General features: G+C 39.9%; 1 long non-coding RNA gene across 1 annotated transcript; it reads left to right on the plus strand.

The window, feature by feature from the left end:
- Window positions 1-289: 289 nt before the first annotated feature.
- On the plus strand, window positions 290-16915 carry LOC119714376 (uncharacterized). Its single transcript, XR_005261520.2, has 3 exons — window positions 290-569; window positions 3228-3277; window positions 16697-16915. It is a non-coding gene; the product is annotated as an uncharacterized lncRNA (long non-coding RNA).
- The last annotated feature ends 1134 nt before the right edge of the window (window positions 16916-18049 follow it).

Raw genomic sequence — 18049 nt, forward strand, 5'->3', positions numbered from 1 at the left:
TGTTCGCACTACACAAAGCTGTGGCTAAACTTACTTGTGTCATATTTTCACATGAAAAATTTAGCTCTGAATAACTATTGCTTTTAGTTTGGTATTCACAGAAGACACCTCAAAACTGAATTTATTTCTAGCTCTTTGTCTGCTTTTGCAAGACTAAAGTCTGGTGAAGCCAACTATATTTTTGTCACAAGTGCATTCAGTGGTTCATGAGCTGTGTTCTCTTCCAATTTTGGCCTCAGCCAAGCTTCCCCCTCCTGATAAAGACTGAAAGTTTTCAGTCAGATTGCTGTAACATTATATATACAAACCAGCACAAAATAAGTAGGAAATGAACCTTAGGTTTTTGTGCAAGATCATCTACACAGAGACACTGGAATCTGGAAAACTCCCAGAAGAGAAGAGTGGCTGAAGATTTATATACTTTCTTGGAAGATGGATAACATGTTCTGCTTGGCCAGGAAGCTAGAACACTGTTACAAAGCCCAGAAGCCCTCTCTGAATGCTAGCAGTATCTTTCTGTTTGTGGAAAGAAAGCTTTTCTGTTCTGCCTCCTCTCTTCTGAGCTGTCTGTGAGTACATTTTTCTTCTTGGATATCTTTGTGTTGTAAAGGACAGTGGAGCAGTTTTCCTTTGCCCTTGTAGGTAAAGGCCAGGGTCACTGATGCACACTGTGCTCCAGCCTCACTTCTTATCCTCCATGCAGCACAGGACTAGCAGCATCAGCTGAGGATTTCACTAGGATAAGGGAATAATATGTAGTTACCAAGTACAGGAGTAAACCAGAGAGTAGAGAAGGAAGACTAAGCATTGGTCCCAGCTTTTCATAGCCGCTATCTGTTCTGCAATTTAAGACAAAGGATGAGTTCTCCTCTCTGTTTTGACGTAGTCATTTTTTACAGTGACTTTCACAATCAACTCTTTCCACGGTAAGGTTTCCAACATTGGAAAGCCAAAAAAGTCAAGTTAAATTATGTAGACTTACGACAACAAACCCAAGACTGAAAAGCTGTGCTGGTATGCAAGTACATGTAGCAATTCCTATATATACAGGGCTGAATTCAGAGCAGCTGATGTGACTCCTTGGAGACTGGTGAGCCTTGGGCAGCAGGGATGTAATATTCTGGGAGATTTATCAGACAGATTATATCACATTCACTCCATTTACACCTTGTTTTGGTTTCAATTCCATGAAGTGAAACTTCACCAGCCACGTTGGAAGCATATGAATGAGGTTAAAGAAATTGCATACATAAGAATAGGGTGAGGAAATCAAACCACTAAAAGGTTCCCAGTAAGTGGAAGATAAAGTGCTATGGCATGCAACAGGCAATTTTCTCAGCATGTACATGGATGGACAATAGTTATCCACTTGATCTCACCTTTATTTTCTTCTTCTTCAGTGTAATCGCACACATTTATTTATGCACCTGGTATTAGATTTTTTTTTGCCGTTATATCTGTATACACAGCATGTGTGTATTTAATCACAGATATATAACATACAGAAAGTTAAAGTTATCACTATATCAGAAAACTCTATGGAATCTTCTAGTGGGTCCAAACACACTGTTAAAGGCTTTAATTCTTGACCTATCAAATTACCTCACAGCTCTTTCCATCTTTCAGAAAACTAGAGGTCTTTCTTGTTTTGACTGTGGAGAAGAATGGGAAATGGAATAGCAGTTATCTAACCATTTGTTTTTTCCATCTTCTTAAGCCATTTATTTTTTATTCTTGATTGCTGTTGGTCAGGAAATTTTTTTTTCACATGACTTGGACAAAAACTCAGAAAAGGATACTTTTGATTTTTCTATTCCTTTTTCTATTCCTTTTTTTTTTTTTTTTTTTTTTTTTTTTTTTTTTTGCATTTGCTAGGTAAATATTTTTACACAGACATGGCTACGTAGGCATCCAAGCACCACTGACAACATTGTAGTCCAACCACTCCCATTTTGGAAAGAAGATAACAAGCAGAAAAGGGCAGCTTTGGCTCCCTTTTGAAATGCAGCTGCTGGCCTCCTAACTCTCATGTCTTACAGGGCCAGATCTTATGTTAGGGTCAAGAAAGAAGGAAAGAGTGAGTGTCCAAGTACAGTGAGTAGAGACAGTAGCTAGCTTTTCCCTTCTGCTGAATATAGACATGCTATGTGTCTACATGTGGGTATAAAGTGCTGCTTGAAGTTATACCCATTTCAAGGTCACAGATGGAAACCTTTGAAGTTGGCAGGGTGATCCTTCTCTCCTGACCATGTGTTTGAACAAAGGGTTTAACAGAGGGCCACTGTTCATCCATCAGCATGACATGGGGCCCCCATGCTGCTCTGCTCTACTACAGGGCATGGAAATGCTCAGTTCCTGGGTTAAACACAGATCCCGAGCTTGAGCAAGCCACAATTTTTAAGCCCTCCTCCAAGTTTCCAGGTGGGTAACAGCAGGGATATATCACCATATAAGTTGAAAGTCTTCAATAAGATCATGACACAGGAGTGGTAAGGCCTAAACTGGTGCTTAAATGAGGAAATGCTTCACAGATGGCTAAAAACTGGAGTGCTGGACTTTGGGCCAGAGTTTCAAGCTCTTGTTTCATTGCACCTACCCAGAACTGAAATAGAAAGAGCTAGAGGCAAAGAGGAAAAGCTAAAGTTCAAGATTCAGAGATTAGCAATGTGTAGCCTGCAGCTCAGCTCATAGGCAGTTGTGCTCTGAAGCATGGCCAAAGAATGTAGCTGAGAGAACTGAAGAAAAAGATCATTTTTGTTGGTAAAAGTTAGTCACGTAGTGACAAATAATTAGTTCTTTTTGTGTATGATTTAAAAGGAACACTCTTCTGAGATGTTATAAGAGGAGATGTCCAATAATGCAAAAGTTAGTAGCTAGAAGAACACAGAAAACAAAGTCAGACACAAGAAGAGGGAATATTTTTAAATATTCCACCTTCAAGGACAAATAATTACCCTTTGAAAACTTTTTAAAATAAAAGTTTGAAAAGTTAAATTTTCTGAAGTTTTTTTTTTTTTTTTTCTCCAACAATTTTGTGATTAAGTTCATTCATAGAATTACAGATAAAGTTTTAAATATACATCTCTCTGTAACAAGAATTCTGGTGCTATGAGAGCGTTAGCTTAGCTTGCAAACATATTCCATTTCCTTCATCACACTTGCATTATTTCCCATTTTTATGCTATTATTATGCTCCATAACTAGTTTCCTGTACTTTTCTTTTGCAGAACACTGAGATAGCAAAGGATGCCATAGATTCCTTGGACAGAAACTACAGGTAAAATTTATGTATTTATATTAATAAAAAAGATAGGACTTGAGTGATATATTTGCAGTTTTATGTACAACATAAATCATTTACTTCTCTGTTTGTGACAGTCTGCAGTTTAAGCAAATTATTTGCTGACACAAAATGTAACTGGAACTGTAGGTTCAGAAGCTTTGCTGTGCTCTTTTATCTGCTCCTTCTTCCTCCCGGTGAGTCTATATCTCCCCTGAAGAAATACTTTGAAACTCAAAGCTGGTATTTTTATGAGCTGCATGCTGGGTAATAATATGAAGACCATATTCTAATTGTGGAAAAATGGCTTCTCTTTAAAAACAAGTATTTTCATAGTTCTTCCATCAGCAGCTAGCTTTTATTTTAAGCCGTGTGCATAGAGTGATTTCCCAGCGACTGCTTCACACTCTTCCATCCCACAGCCTGATCTCCTTCCTCCCTAGTATCATGCTGTTTCCTACATGGGAAGCTTTTAGAAAGAGCTGCAAAAGGCACCTTTTAATTTATTCCTTTCTAGTAAACCAAATGATTAATTCCAAAGCCAGTAGCTAACTGGTTTGATTAGAGTTGTCCTGGCACAGGGGCAGTCTGCCTTCTGCGGAGCATCAATTATTTCACTGCATGTGATGTGATTTTGGCTCCTGCTGGAACCAGTCTTCATGTGACAGAGAAACTCTATTCTTCAGAGAGTGGGAAGGGACATCTCAGCATGACTTCCTCCTGCAGTTTCTTACCTTCTGGAGAAGGAAATTCAGTCAGGGCTGTTGCAAGAGGCATAGATGCCTCCCTTCCCTCCTTGCTCAGTGCTGATCTTACAGATAGGTGGGATGAGATGAAGGTCTTTGGAAAATGGGTATGTCTTTTTCTCTCCTTCCAATTGCAACTTTGAGCCTGGGAAAGAGCAGAAGCTAACTCTTCTGAGCATTACTGGAATACACTGGCATACAGTGGTCAGATCTGATATCTAGGGGTGAGATTACAGAATTATAAGACAGGATTTGCTCAAATCCAAAATGATTCACTCCCCAGAAATAAGTGGAGAGATGACTCAGAAGCTTGCATGCTCACTGGGAATTTATATCCCATGACCAGTGTACTCAGCTCCAGGGTCAGGATGTTGCTGGAATATGTAAATCTCTAGGACCAGCTGCCAAGGTCAGCTCAGTGAGACTTCACTAATCCTCATTGTCCTCCCTCTTTCTGTCCTGGTTTCTGGTTTTGCACCACTTTCTTCCACCCCAAATGGATGAAATAAAACTTCAGACAATCTCCAAAACCTCTGATACTCCTTAGCAACTGATGTGCAAGTGGTAGAAAAAGCTCCAGTGTATGTGACAGTTATCATTCTTAGTCCTCATCTACTGAAACGAAAGTTAAGGGAAGAAGTCTCTTTTCAGTACTTCCCCCTTCTGCCTCCTTCTTTCTCTGCCTAATGTTGCTGCTTACCAATGTCTTCTGGCGGAATTAGAGAAGTGTTAGCATCAGAGGTACTTTCAGGCAGCTTCACTTCTGTTCTGTTCTCACCACTGCTGGAGAAGGCAAAGGTCTGGCTAGTAGGAAAACAACTGTGCTGTCATGCCTGCACACTTTAGCCTTTGATCCTCCACTGCAGTTCTACCTTCCTCTCATTGCACCCAGCAGCCACAGCACTTTTCCATCTCTGTCTTGTACTCCTTGCACGTCTGCTTTTAGGCTGTAGCTTTGAAGTGGACCCTGCTTTCAGTGGGTTATGGACTAGGTGTATCCCAGTGGTCTCTTGCAATATAAATTGTTCCCTGATGGTATGACTCTGACTTTGCATGTGTCTGGATAGGTAAGTGCAGTCACTCCAGTCTGCGAACAATTTTGAGGAAAACTGCATGATTTCCCACTGACAATTATTTAAGATTGAAAGCTAATCATACTGGACCCAGTGTGTAGCCTATTGTGTCTTCAGGAACTGTAATGGAGGACACTTGGCAAATTAGATATCTGTGTTTTAACTGGATGCTACTTTCAGGCAACTGTGCCAGATCATGAGGTTGTCTTATTGCACATGTGAGTGGAGGAACGAAGGGCTAGATCAGTTTGCAAGTTAACTTAAAATACACAGCTGGTGCTGTAAACAGATGCACCAAACACAAGTATCTGTTCACCTGTGTGTCAGAACCGAAATATAGTTGCCCAAATATAGGATGTAGGCAACTGACTGGAAATTTGACTTAAAGTGTGTATGCCTTAAAAGGAAAACATCAGCTAATACCTCTGCCATGTTAAAGACAATCTTGAAGACATACATGAAACTCAACTAAAAGTTGCTTAGTTTTGTCCTACTGGTCCAAAGTCTGTAGGTTTTGCAATTAGTAATAAAAGGACCTTGTGGGGTACAGAAGTGGAGGAAGAATCTAAGATCCCAGAAAATAGTTCAATGAATTCTTTTATTTTTTTTTGTCTTTCACTTTTCAAATGTTTCTTTTCTATAAAAATAAGAACTATCATAAAGAAAGTCATTTTGTCAGGGAGTTTATCATCTGCTCTCTCTAACACTGTTTATATTGCAAATGTGTCAAACCTGGGTCATATCATGATGATAAATAATGTCTCACCATTCCCTTCCACTGCCCTTTTCTACCTGTTATCATTGAGTATCTTGTCTCCTACTTCGATTAATTCAGATTAGAAAAACCTTGTGACAGGTGCTGTCTTGTTCCATGTTTATGAGATACTTAGTGTGATTAGATGAACATTTACTGGATCACTGCTTTTCAACCTCATTTGGTGATAAAATGAAGTACAGACCTGCACTTGTGCCATGACATCTGCATTTGGGAATTGTACTCATTCTGAAAATTTTCTTCTGTCAGCCAGGAGGCAGCTGTCCTACTTTAAGTGAGAGAGGAGGAAACAGGAGAGCATCAAGACGTCTAAGGGAGCAGAAATCTCTGTGGTCTGTGGAAAAAGACCCATCTTCTGATGGGTGAAAATACAGTGACTAGTTGCTCTTGTAGTATTTGCAATGAATATCATGAGAACAAGCTGTTCCTGTGACATTCTTGGCTTGGCCATCTGGTGGGAAAAACAGGGGAATGAGAGGGAAGAAAGGGAAATGGCAAGAGGACTCTGAGTGTGCAGGCATGTGCATGTGTGTATACACATCAGGTAGGAGGAGGGAGCGGAAAAATTAAGGGGTATAAAAAGTGGGAGGGAAATGAGCACAGAAAGATACCCTAAAGGGGAAGCAGATCGGATCTCTGTAAATGAGAGAAACAAAGAACAAAACACCTGCCAGGCAAGAATACAGAAGGACAAAAACAGAGGAAGGAAGGAAGGAAGGAAGGAAGGAAGGAAGGAAGGAAGGAAGGAAGGAAGGAAGGAAGGAAGGAAGGAAGGAAGGAAGGAAGGAAGGAAGGAAAGATTAAGAAAGAAAACTAGGAATTGTTGTGTTATTCCATCAGTTTTGCCAGAAATTGAATTATGCCCTTTGCCAACCATTTGTGTTATTATGTGAATTCAGTGGTATGTGTATCACTAAACTATCACAAAGAGTCTGCAGTAAAGCATCTCTGTGCTGTATAAAACACTACTCAGGAGCCTCAGAGAGACACAACGTGAATTTAAATTTTCTTATTACACATTTCTATAGGGTTTCTGATTATTTTTTGATTTTCATATGTAGTGCAGCTACTGCTACTTTTATTATAATGACTGACTATAGAGGGTAACTGAGATAGCAGCCAAAGAAAAACACAACCTGTTTTTAGCTATTGCTCTCTCTCTTCCACTTTCTGTCCCATTTCACTACAGGGAAGGTTTTAAAACCCTGTCAGTTGGCCTGACAACTCACTACCTGTCTCTGGATGATGGTATTTCAGAAAACTGCACTGATTCAGCACTGATGTCAGAGCTGCTGGGAAGGCACTGGGTGAGCTGTGGCTTCTCTGAGTCTCTGTTCATGTGTGGAAGAAACAGGTTGCTGAGGGACATTTGGCTTGTATGAAGAAGTCTCCAGTAATGCCATGCTTGGGTATGTCCAGGGGAGAGTATCTCTTCCCCCTGCCACATCTAATAGTGGAGAGGAGAAACTAACATCACCTGGGGTTGAAATAGGGGGGAGGAGAAAATAACATCACCTGGGTCTGGAAATAGAGTCACAGAGAGGATGTAGGAATTGCTGGCAGTATTTGAGCAAGTCTTAGGGAGACTGTGGGGACATGGATAACCCTGAGACTCATCAACATCTTGGAGTAGATGGGATTATTTTTTCTACATGCAGTTTTGCATTCCCCTTTTTATTACCCATTCTATTTCTCATTTTAATCCTTCAATTATTTTCTTTGTCATCTGTGTAATTTTAATTAAATAAATTGGCTTTTAATTTTGACTCAGTGCCTTGGGACAAATCTATCTCTTTCCTGTTGCCATTTCTGTCCATGGCATGCAGCTCTGGCTGACATATGTAGTCTGTCTAAATATCAAAGGTTTTTAAAAAATGTGAGAAAATGAGGAAAATGGCAGGGGAAAAAAAAACAGCATAACATATTCTTGCTGTGATTTACATGGAAAAACCTTTGCAATCTCAAAGCTGATTACAGAGATAAGATCAAATGCTGAACTCAGGCCAGAAGTCCTCATTTCTATCAAAAGTGGACACTGCTCTTTGAGTAAGGCCACCTACGCCTGACAAAGAAATTTTATCTTAAGGGCAGATCACAGCCGTGCGAGTCTTAAAACCTGGGTTGTTACCACAGTTCATCCACTGAATTGTGAGGTGACACATTTCCTGTTTTAGTGGTGGAGCAGATGCTACAAGATGTAATGTGGGTAATACAAAGCTTACCCACATTTCGTGTTGATCTAACAGGTGAAATCTGTTCTATTTGCTGTTATCTTCTTGCATCTTGTTTGTAAAATGGGCAGAAAGACAGTAATTACTTTGACAAAAGCTTTAATGTAAGATCTAGAGTCTTTCTTTCTTCATTCAGGCTAACCCATTGATTAAACAGGTAGTTATGAAGCCCAAGCCAAAAGTCTTACAAGATTCTTAATGAAAATCAATATCTCCACCCGTCTTTTTTTTTTTTTTTTTTTTTTTAAACTCTGGAAAAATCTTTATGTGACTGGAAATAGCTCCAGTGAGAAATAACTTAGCATCACTGATTAAGTATTATTACTGCTAAGAATTATTCACTGTGTTATTATGCTGTTGCTCATCAAAGGTATAGGCAGGAAAAAGGCAGGAGTAGTTTGCAAAGAGTTTGAGAGGAGGCATTCAAGGTAGGGAAGACTTTGGAGGAGGCACCAAGAAGACAGCCTGTGTTGTATTCACGTGCCGTGCTCCCTGTGCCTTCAGTATCTCTGAAAAGGGGATAGATTTCCCTTAGAAGTAACTAGGCCTATTATGTTAGAATCCAGCATGTGGTATATGAAACATATGGACAGGGGAGCTAGTGAGACTCAGCAAGGAAGAAAATGTAATTAAACAGTAAAGCTGAGTCAATCGCATATGTGCCAACTGGGCAGGAGCATCCAGTGGTGCAGTGTGGATGTGCAAGGACATAAGTGGTGTCTGACCTGAGAAATGCAATTACTAGTGATATGCTGTACAATTACAATGGTGCCAACAGGCAAACATTAGGTGTTGAGGAGTACACAGGGAAGCATTTCTGGAAATCATAGTAGATCTTCCATTCATTGCTTGGCATCACATATTTGACTGAAAAACAAAGCTGAGAAGGGAAAGTGTATAATCATTTTGGGCCCTGTTAGGAATTCTAACAGATTGTAAAGATACATTTCATGGTGCTGGCATACAGATGCTAATGGGGATATCATGAGATCACTGGGAAGCCAGGAAAAACAAAAACAAAAACAACCAAAACACTACCAAGTAGATCAGCAGCCCTATAAAGTATCAAGACAAGTTACTGAAAAGCTGAAGGTCTGCATCATAAGCTCATATTTTCACAAAATAACTGGACAAAGATTGGAAGGAAGCACATTACCGCTACTAAAGACCGAATATGAATTTGCAGTATGGCTTATGATGAGACCATACTACATGGTACTACCATGGTACTCCAGACTATGATGCTGCCAAAACAATCTGAAGCTGAGGAAAACTCAAATCTTCCCAATCAGGCATCTTATTGTTTCTTAGGAAATCTAGACAGCCCCATGGAAACTAAAACTCCTAGGGAATGTGTAGACTGAAATATATGAAAGACCTAGGGATACTGTGAAACAGTATTTAGGTTTTCTTGGAGCCTCTCAGACTGCTATGTTCTGCCCTTGAAACTTTACATGATGGCACCATAGAGACTCAGAATACCAATTTCAAGAAGAAACAAAACCAAATGAAAGACTAAACCATCAAAAAGTTGTGAAGTAGCTGGAGCAACCAAGTACTGCCTCTGGAGGAAACTTGGGTGCAACACCCAGGTAAACCTAACTTTGTTATTATGGTCCTTACCAGCACAGAAAATAGTAAGTTTGGATAAAAAGGACCTGCCAGCTACTGGTGTTCCATCATGGAACAGATCTGTCGTTTGGTCTTAGCTTTTTGCAAAGGTACAACCATGTCACAAGCAACTAGAAAGCATCATGCAGAGGTATACAGGTTTTGCCTGAGATAAAGTTAATTTTCTTCATAGTGGTTGGTATGTTGCTGTGTTTTGGATTTAGGAGAAAAATAATGTTGATAACATAGAAATGTTTTAGCTCTTTCTGAGCAGTGTTTACAATAAGTCAAGGACTTTTCAGCATGTCACACTGTCCTGCCAGTGAGGAGGCTGAGGGTGCACAAGAAACTGGGAGGGAGTACAACCAGGACAGCTGGCCCAAACTGTCCAGAGGGATATTCATAGAAACATAGAATCACAGAATGGTTTGGGTTGGAAGGGACCTTAAAGACCATCTGGTTCCAGCCCCCCTGCCATGGGCAGGGACACCTCCCACCACACCAGGTTGCTCAAAGCCCCATCCAGCCTGGCCTTGAACACCTCCATGGATGGGGCATCCACAGCTTCTCTGGGAAACCTGTTCCAGTGCCTCACCACTTTCATAGTAAATAATTTCCTCCTTATATCTAATCTAAATCTCCCCTATTTTGTTCAATCTCCTCCCTCCACCTGTTGCCCACCACTCTGTGAATGCAGCCCAGGATGCAGTTGACCTTCTGGGCTGCAAGCAGACACTTCTGGCTCATGTCAAGCTTTTCGTCCACTGGAACCCCCAAGTTCTTCTCTGCAGGGCTGCTCTCAGTGACTTCTTCTTCCATATAGTGTTCCAAAACATATGGCATCATGATCATCAATAAAAGTGTGGGGAGTTGGCTGTGGGGGCGGCTGCTGTTCAGGGGGTTGGGCACTGGTTGGCAGCTGGTGAGCAATTGTATTGTGCATCACTTGCCTTGCATATATATACATATTATTAATATTTTACTTTCCTTTTCTGTCCTGTTTCAACTGTCTTTGTCTCAACCCATGGATTTTACTTTTCTCTGATGCTCTCCATCCCACCGAAGGGGAGTGAGCGAAGAGCAGCATGGTGCTTAGCTGTCTGATGGATTAAACCACAAGAGGCCACTGAGGAATTGTACTCCTTGTGATAGATTAATTGAAGAGAGCATATTTCTCTGATGCATTTTAAGTTTCTCTATATCTCAGGAAATTGAATGACATTGTACTTGAATTTTCCTACTTAGAGTGACAGGACCTATGTTGAGCAACATCACCTTGCGTGAATGCTAGGAAGAGAGAATTATTTATGCCCTCAAACTGTCCAAACCATAAAGAGATAACATCAAGGGAACACATTTCTATCACAGGGTTGAGAATAATCTGTGCATTAATGACCAGGTAGTAAACTCAGACAATTTATAAACTGCCACTGTACAATGAACATGCATGTCATAGCTAGGGGTACTAAAACTGTAAAATATGCATTCTGTTCAGAAATGAACATCCAATGAACCTTATGAGGTGTGTGAAGACTATAATATTCAGAACAATAAAATAATACTATACCGTTTGGAAATCCCAGCCTACCCATGGGAAAGATCAGATTATTTTACTGACTGAAAATAAGGTTAAAGATTATTTCTCCATTCTCTACTAAAACCAGTAGTGTGATTCAGGAAACAGAAGATATATGGCAACTGAAAGCCATGTTGGGATGTATAATTCTCACACCATGATTCAATACACTGCAGAAGAATACAAACACGAGCCTTTGCTGTGGTGTTGCCATGCCCAGAAATGTTGAAGAATGATAGTAATAACTTTCTTAAGAAATAAAACCAAAATAAGTGTTTACTTGGAATCTAGAAGAGTAATTTCCCATACTTGTGAAATTAAAGTGCTTTCACAAAAAATAATTGAGCCCATCTTTTTGCAGAAAACTTAGTAATGCATTAAATGGTAAATCTGACCCTAACCACACACTTCCTTTTACTCTGAAATAAGGAGTCATGAAAGACCATTATATGAAAACTACTAGCATTGTTTTTCTCAATACATCATTTCTTCCCAAGGTTCCCACAAAACTGTGGAAGAGTCAAAAGAGAATGCTGGTAAAGGCCACAAGAAGCAGCAGGGGTTACCAATCTGCAGCACTGCTGCTCAGTGCAGAGCAGAGATCAACAGAAATGTGTCAGAAGATCAAGGCTCTGCTTCCTGCACCCTGTCATAAAAAATAGTATATACAAATAGTTAAGACAACAGCTAGAATAAATGAGACAAGAAACAGGCTGCTAGGCAAAATGTTAGCCATCAAATACTCATGTAAAATAATAGCAAAAGAGGGACCTGTGATAAATGTCAAATGAGTTGGTTATAAACTCACGATAGCAGTGAGGCTGTAATTGAAGATAACTTCAAAGTAAAGACAGGCTATAAAAAATGAAATACTTTTTTTTTTTTTAATTAAAGAACTCTCTTGAAATTGAAAAACAAAAAGTAGCAAGATCCTTTTTCCTTCCAGCAGCTAGAGGGGAGTGGAGTTTCAATTTTATAAATTGCTAACGAATCTAGAGCTAAAATAAATTTCTAATCTCTTACTTATGGCCCAGGTCTAACATCCTCCTTATTTCTGCATTTAAAAAATGTCATTCAAAATGTTTAGAAAGTTAAAGTTTCAACTTCCTTGGGGAAATGAAGAAATAACTGTGGTTTCTGAAGAATATTTTAAAATTATTTTCTACTTCATGAGCTGTTTCCAGAGCTAAATTAAAAACAAAAACATTCCAGAGTTAAGATGTACCTAAAATAAAATAACAAAATTATGACTGACATGCTGGTATGTCATCAGTGTTTCAGTCATCCCAAATAACAGAAAGTTCCCTGTAGTATATAATCGGGCCATTAAACCAACCTTAACTCTGCCCCATATTTCCATGGTGCAATAGCCATATGATTATGATTAAAGCTTCTCAGTGTCTGCAGTCCCAACGCAGAATTACTTTTTCATTTCTTTATGTTTTATTTTCAAGTCTCTTATGCTAACCTCTGTTACCTTTGCTACAAAGAGTAGAATTTTGAAATGTTTAAGATTACATGTCATTTGATGCCAAGATTTGCATAGCTGAAAGTTCATCTGCATATTGCTATTTCCCCCAGTAAAGCTATGAAAGATCTCATCTCTTTTGAAAGAGGTTTGTGGTCCCATTGTTCTTTATGGGACTGAGGGCAGATGTCCCCTGTTCTGTGACAGTCAGCACCTCACTTTGATCCAGCACATACAAAGTCAACAACATAATGCTGTTGGTGAGTTAAGCAGCACCTGTAGGTACATTTAATCTGCAGGGTGAATTTGCCCGTGCTGAGCTCCCTAACTGTCCTGCTACCAGTATCGATGACAGCTAATCTAAATTTTGGCTTTTTGATACTGCATTTTTGTTGTTTAATAGATGACTTTTTGTCTACACTGTCAGCAGCCTGGAGTCCTTGGAGGACAATGTCCTATTCTGTGAAGAACACAAAGGGATATTTTCTTCTAGCCCAGGCAACAGGCTTCATGTTCTTGGAACAGAAATATTTGAATTCAATTTTTCCTTTGAATTTCCAAGTATAATGGCAAGGTTACCATGCATTTGTTTTATCTCCTGTTTTAGTTCATCGTGGTGATGATGAAAGCTGAAGGAAGTGATTACAGATAGCCATTCCAGTAGAGCTCTTTGCCATTTTTCTGAAAGACAAGCTCCAGCCAGCCTTTGTTTCCAAGTTTCTGAACTACTCATTCTTGTTTCCTCCCACCCCCCACATTTGAGGCTTTTCATATTATGAATTTTCTTTCTCTTTGTTTCTCTTTCCTGGCAAATGTTCTCTTTGCAGCAAAGTCCTTCCTTTCTGTTGCCAGGCACATTTTTTTTCCTTAGGTTGCTAGGCAATATTGGTTTCTTTTATTTTATTTTCTTCTTATTTTTTTTTCTTTACTACTCATGTGACTTATGCTCACCAGCTCCTTCCAGCATTACCCCCCACACCTTTTATTCATTACCACCTCTGCTCATACATGCACAGCTGAACAAAATTAAATGAGTGAACACCAAAGGGAGCTTAAATGAAGTGTCTTTGTAGTTTGCCTTAAAAAGTCAAATTTTATTGTAAAATTCATATTTTAAGGAATGAGATTGCATATTTCCCCTAAAGAATGTTTTTAATAAAACCCAAATTTAATGTGAACATTTCTCGTGGAGTGAGGAAGGTCTTGGCTGTAATTATCTGTTTTATTGTCATGCCTAATAAACATAGCATAAAAGGCCACTGAGGTTAAGCTGTACTTCATTACGTTTGTTTAAAAAAATCATAGAGTCCCTCTCGGATCTAATTTATTAAACCCACTTCAGCAAACAGTTGCATGAATAAAAAATCAATTCCTTTTCTTTCATCAGAAAAGGAGGGGCTAAACAGTTGGTGTTTTATATCAGAAAAGTCAAGTAATACATCCCAGACATGCTGTCCCAGGTGACAGTATGGAAATTATCTAACAGTTGTGAAATATCTGATTTTTTTTGTCTTCAAAATTTTCTCCTAACTTTTTCTTCCACTGATGCTTCAGCAGAGACATGATCGTGCTCTTCATCTAAACTGCTTCTGACATATAACTTTAGCATTGACTTGGGTTCAAAATGACACACATCATCATAGAACAAATGGCTCATCACTGCCGCTGATAAACTCAAGATAAGAGTTTCACCTCAATCTCTCCTTCAAAAAAACTCAGTCTTGTTACAGGTGGCCTACAAGAAAGATACTTTACTGGAGTATGTAGTGATAGGACAAGGGGAAAAGGTTTTAAAGTAAAGGGCAGTAGATTTTGATTAGATATAAAGAATAAATTCTTTATTATGAGGGTGGTGAGGCACTGGAACAGGTTGTCCAGAGAAGCTGTGGATATCCGATACCTGGAGGTGTTGAAGGCCAGTTTGGATGGGGCTTTGAGCAACCTGGTCTAGTGGGTGGCATCCCTGCCCATGGCAGGGGGGTTGGAACTGGATGATCTTTAAGGTCCCTTCCAACCCAAACCATTCTATAGTTCAAGGAGCTTCTCAAGTTGCCCTTCCAGCTATCTGTTCTTTCCTATCCAAAGCTCCTGTTCTACAAGTTTATTTCTGATTTCTTGTCTTCTGTTACTAGAGGCCCAAAGACCATGCTGGCCAGATGAATTTTCCCCATTCATGGCAAAGACTCAGGCTAAGAGGAGCCTTGATATGATGTTACATGCCTGTCCTCCTCTCCACCCTATCCTTAACACAGATTAAACCCTTTTTTTTTTTTTTCTCTAGGGGCAAAGAGCAACCTTTGGCCATAGCTGGCCTTTATGAACTGTGATTCCACCTCTCTGCCTTTTGCATATCTTTTATAAAGATTATACTTTATTAGCTGCAATAGAATCAGTGCTAATATAATGTTGGTATAAGAGGAAAATAAGCCTGACATTCTGTTTTTGTTGAACAGATTCCTTTTCACCTGTTTCACAGATAACACAGCCAGAAAATCTCAGTTCCTCTCACAATCCATATCTATAGTAAAGATAGGGGGAAAAGGGAGATGGGGTGAAAGAAAGGGAGAGGAGAGGAGAGGAGAGGAGAGGAGAGGAGAGGAGAGGAGAGGAGAGGAGAGGAGAGGAGAGGAGAGGAGAGGAGAGGAGAGGAGAGGAGAGGAGAGGAGAGGAGAGGAGAGGAGAGGAGAGGAGAGGAGAGGAGAGGAGAGGAGAGGAGAGGAGAGGAGAGGAAAGGAAAGGAAAGGAAAGGAAAGGAAAGGAAAGGAAAGGAAAGGAAAGGAAAGGAAAGGAAAGGAAAGGAAAGGAAAGGAAAGGAAAGGAAAGGAAAGGAAAGGAAAGGAAAGGAAAGGAGAAAGGACTTTACCTGTCATTAAAAAGTAAACAATATTCACATATCAAAACCAAACAAGGTTATTTGAAAAAACAAACTACAATTGCTAGGTATAGGATTTAGTGGTAGAAAAGAAATCTATCCAATTTGATTTTTAAGGTTTTTATACATTTCATCTGCCATAAATTTGTACTGCTGTCAGTGGGACCACTTGTTCTATATTGATTGAGAATTTACACTGGTGATTTTATATAACATATCTTCAAGGAATATCCAGAAACATATTCCCTTTCTTTTCCTAAGCTTTGCTTAGTAATCTCTGTATCAGGAAATACTATCGAACTCCTTGTTCAAGCCTTGTAAAATCCTTTTTCTCTTGCAAGCCTCTCACAGGCCAAACTGCAATCTTCTGCTTCCTTATAGAATTGTCTTTAGTGAGGAGTTGGCCTAAGGCTCATCCTTATGCCAGTTCACAGGTATGGATCCAATATCAGATATGCTTCTCAGAATTAACTTTTATTATGATTATTAGAATTCTATTTGATAATAATAAGGGCCTTTTTCTTGGTCTGTCAATACGTGACTATGTTCAAATAATCTCTCTCAGCCCTGAGGTTAAAGATTCTTCTCTGTGTGTGAGTCTATCTATTTTACTAAGTTTGCAGGCTGAAATTTTGCTGAATTACAACTGCTGCTTTATTCTGCTGATGAATGGGAAAACAAAACATCCCAAAACAAAACAGAACAATTTATTATTATTATTATTATTATTATTATTATTGTTATTGTTATTGTTATTTATTATTATTATTTATTATTATTTATTATTCTTATTTTTATTCTTATTCTTATTATTATATATTTTTTCATAGTAAACCTGTACCTGAAATCCATACCAGAGAAGCCTTGGAATATATATGGATCAAATCTGTATGAACTGTGAAACTCATCATGGTTTTAGATTTGTCTGAGCTGGGAGGATATGAACACTGCTATAGATACATTGAGTTTGCAATAGATAGCAGTAGACTTGCTTTGATTTTAAGAATCTGTGTGGGCTGGTGTGTGATGACACGTCTTTTTTCCTTTTCATGTATTTCATACAGCACTACAGGGGTTCTTTTCCAGGTATACTGACTTTCTGAAGAGCAGTAGATGGAAGAAACCATGCAGAGTAGAAGCTCACTGGCTCTGCATATGACAGAGACTCCTGTTGAGCTCCTGAAGGTGAAGCAGAGCCCTTTGATTTGTCAGACCATGCCTCCCATATTCCAGACTATAGAGTTCCCCCAGGGAAATACAGAAACTCAGTTTCTGATTGGAAAGGCAAAGGTAAGCTGAAATCTCTACAGGTAAAACATGATCCATAGGGTCATACAAGCATATACATATAGCAAATTCAGAGGAGGCAGAAATAGTTCAGTGATTCAGGAAGAGTTAAAGAATCATAGAATAGTTTGGGTTGGAAGGGACCTTAAAGATCAGCTAGTTCCAATCCCCCTGCCATGGGTAGGGACACCTTCCACTAGACCAAGTTGCTCAAAGCTCCAACCAGCCTGGCCTTGAACACCTCCAGGAATGGGGCATCCACAGCTTCTCTGGGCTACTTGTTCCAGTGCTTCACCACCCCCTGTGTAAACAACTTCTTCCATGTATCTGACCTAAATCTCCCCTCTTTTAAGTTAAAGCCATTCCCCCTTGTTCTATCACTACACACCCTGATAAAGAGTCCTTCCTCAGCTTTTCTGTAGGTCATCTTTAGCTATTGGAAGGCCACCAGGAGGTACCCCAGAGCATTCTCTTCTCCAGGCTGAACAACCCCAACTCTCTCAGCCTTTCTTTGTAGGAGAGGTGCTCCAGCCCCCTGAGCATCCTTGTGGCCCTCCTCTGGACCCACTGTAACAGGTCTGTGTCCTTCTTGTGTTGGGGGACAAAGAGCTGAACACAGCACACCAGGTGGGGTCTCATGAGAGCAGAGTAGAGGGGGAGAATCACCTCCCTTGCCCTGCTGGCCATGTTGCTTTTGATGCAGCCCAGGATATGGTTGGCTTTCTGGGATGCAAGTGCACATTGCCAGCTCATGTTGAGCTTCATGTTGAACCAACACCCTGAAGTCCTTCTCTGCAGGCCTGCTCTCAATCCATTCTGCCCCTCAGCTTGTATCTGTGCTTGGGATTGCCTTGACCCAGGTGGGGTTGTTGAACTTCATGAGGTTCACGTAGGCCCACCTCTCAAGCCTGTCCAGGTCCCTCTGGATGGCATCCCTTCCCTCTGTTATGTTGACACATACTAGATGACACAGCTTGGTGTCATCAGCAAACTTGCTGAGGGTGCACTCAATCCCACTGTCCATGTCACCAACAAAGATGTTAAACAGTGCTGGTCCCAACACTGACATTTGAGGAACACCACTCATCCATGATCTCCACTTGGACACTGAGCTGTTGACCACATCTCTT

Source organism: Anas platyrhynchos, chromosome 1 (genome assembly GCF_047663525.1).
Source record: "Anas platyrhynchos isolate ZD024472 breed Pekin duck chromosome 1, IASCAAS_PekinDuck_T2T, whole genome shotgun sequence".
In the NCBI taxonomy this organism is placed as follows: Eukaryota; Metazoa; Chordata; class Aves; order Anseriformes; family Anatidae; genus Anas; species Anas platyrhynchos.